Source organism: Canis lupus, chromosome 21, assembly GCF_011100685.1.
Source record: "Canis lupus familiaris isolate Mischka breed German Shepherd chromosome 21, alternate assembly UU_Cfam_GSD_1.0, whole genome shotgun sequence".
Lineage (NCBI taxonomy): Eukaryota > Metazoa > Chordata > Mammalia > Carnivora > Canidae > Canis > Canis lupus.
Window position 1 is genome coordinate 26,847,961 of NC_049242.1, and position 2,632 is coordinate 26,850,592.

Consider the following 2,632-nt stretch of genomic DNA (forward strand, 5'->3'; position numbering starts at 1 on the left):
AGTGGTCTAGTTTCATTCTTCTGCATGTAGATGTCCAATTTTCCCAGCACCATTAATTGAAGAGACTGTCTATCTTCCAGTGGTGGAAGAAATCATCTTAAGATTTGTGTGGAGTCAGAAAAGACTCAAATAGCCAGGCGAACATTGAAAAAGAAAACAGAGCCAGGGGCATCACAATGCCAGATTTCAAGTTGTGCTAATTATTTTTAAAAGATTTTATTCATTTATTCATGAGAGAGGCAGAGACACAGGCAGGAGAAGCAGGCTTCCTGCAAGGAGTCTGATGCAGAACTGGATCCCAGGATCCTGGGATCATTACCTGAGCCAAAGGCAGACCCTCAATCACAGCCACTCAGGTACCCTGAAAAAATTATTTTCTTGATAAAGAACCTCGTTTGTTAGTAGTGTTAGTAGATGTAATACCATATCTGTATATATACCCTATGGAAACAAAAGAAGGATATCAAAAAGATATATGCACTCCTATGAATATTGTAGCATTATTTGTTATAGGTTTCCATATCTTGAGACTAAATGTGTGACAATGGGTGAATGGATAAATTGTGATATATAATGTGTTATATATAAAATTATATATATATATAATAGCGCTACATTAAGTGCTTCACATAGATAACCTCATTTAATCTTTAAGCACACTTAAGTAATAATAATAAAAAAGAGTGTTGGGGAAATGTAGGTACAATCTCATTTGCTTGAAAAGCTTCATCAGGGAGGGTTCACAGTGGCATCATGGAAGCCCAGAACAACAGGCACAAGAGGGAACGGGAGTTGGACACCGACAGCGATACCAACTCTGAATCAGAACAACTTCTGTACAACATAAAACAAGAGTATAAACGCATGCAGAAGAGAAGACATTTAGAAACTAGTTTCCAACAGACAGATCCATGTTGTACTTCTGAGGCACAACCACATGCATTTCTCCTCAGTGGACCAGCTTCACCAGGGACTTCATCTGCAACATCCTCACCATTAAAAAAAGAACAACCCTTATTTACTCTACGACAGGTTGGGATGATCTGTGAACGTTGTTGAAAGAACGTGAAGAGAAAGTTCGAGAAGAGTATGAAGAAATATTGAACACAAAACTTGCAGAACAATATGATGCATTTGTGAAGTTTATGCATGATCAAATAATGCAACGATACAGAGAACAGCCTGCTAGTTATGTTTCATGAATCACATTTTCTGCATTTGTGGGCTGCCTTGTTCCTTGTTGAGTTGTTGCAAGAGGTCCTAATTATGACATGCAGCAATGCCAATACCCCACTGTGAATACAGGTTATTTCAAGCTTTCGTCAGTGGCAACCACTCTTAGGCAGCAACTGGATTTGGAAATTACCCCTCGGCAAGGGAAGGAGCAGCAGTGCTTCAAGATGCGCTGCCTGACTATGCCCACTCTGCTCCAGACCCTGGCCCAGGCTGCACCAGCAGGGCACCCCCACTGCCCGGAGCCTCCACAGCAGCACAGTGGCAGCAACCTACAAGTTTGTGAACATGCGGGAGCCCTCGATGGACATGAAGTCGGTGACGGATAGGGCAGCTCAGACCCTGCTGTGGACTGAACTCATCCGAGGCCTGGGCATGACCCTGAGCTACCTGTTCCGGGAGCCTGCCACCATCAACTACCCATTCGAGAAGGGCCCTCTGAGCCCTCGCTTTCGTGGGGAGCATGCTCTGCGCCGCTATCCATCAGGGGAGGAGCGCTGCATCGCCTGTAAGCTCCATGAAGCTGTCTGCCCTGCCCAGGCCATCACCATCCAGGCCGAGCCGCGGGCCGATGGCAGCCGCCGGACCACCCGCTACGACATCTACATGACGAAGTGCATCTACTGCGGCTTCTGCCAGGAGGCCTGCCCTGTGGACGCCATCGTCGAGGGCCCCAACTTCGAGTTCTCCACCGAGACGCACGAGGAGCTGCTGTACAACAAGGAGAAGCTGGTCAGCAACGGGGACAAGTGGGGGCCGAGGTTGCCGCCAACATCCAGGCGGACTACCTGTACTGCTGACGCCCCCGCCGCCCAATAAGAGCTCTACCTCCCGAAAAAAAAAGTCTTAAGCCTTAAGAAATTCATCAAGAGAGAAGTTAGAGGAGCTACTCCTGGCAAAGCAGTTCCATACTTCCATTTTTCAAACACCGGGGGGCTCTTCTGAGGGAACCCCTTGAATAGGCATCGCTCCCGACATTTCTGACCTAAAATGCCTGGCTTCAAATTGTGTGCTGTGTGCTAGCTTTTTCCTTTTTAAGGAAAAAAAAAAGGAAGGTGGGAGTTGGTTTAACATCCTTACTCCCCAAAACCTTTACAAAGATTACAGGGGTCTTCTTCCAGAGAAAGCACAAAGGTGGAGATAATGTGCCAGCCAATCAGTCCTGAGGAAATTAAAGAGTCCAGCTCCTGGTGAAAGGTAGATGAGAGGAATAAATCACCAGGTCCAACAACCCCACTTCCAGCAAGAAGAATGGGAGTTTGAAAACAATTCAACTGTGGAAGCCAGATGAAAACTCGTGTCACCCAACTAGAAGTGGAGAGGATGCTGCTAATATAAATATATAGAATTCAGCCTTAAAAGGAGATCCTATTTGCCATGGATGAATCTAGAGGACATT

At 45.9% G+C, this 2,632-nt stretch overlaps 1 pseudogene; it reads left to right on the forward strand.

Moving 5' to 3' along the window:
• Positions 1–1,400: 1,400 nt before the first annotated feature.
• On the forward strand, positions 1,401–2,033 carry LOC119877379 (annotated as a pseudogene).
• Positions 2,034–2,632: the final 599 nt, after the last annotated feature.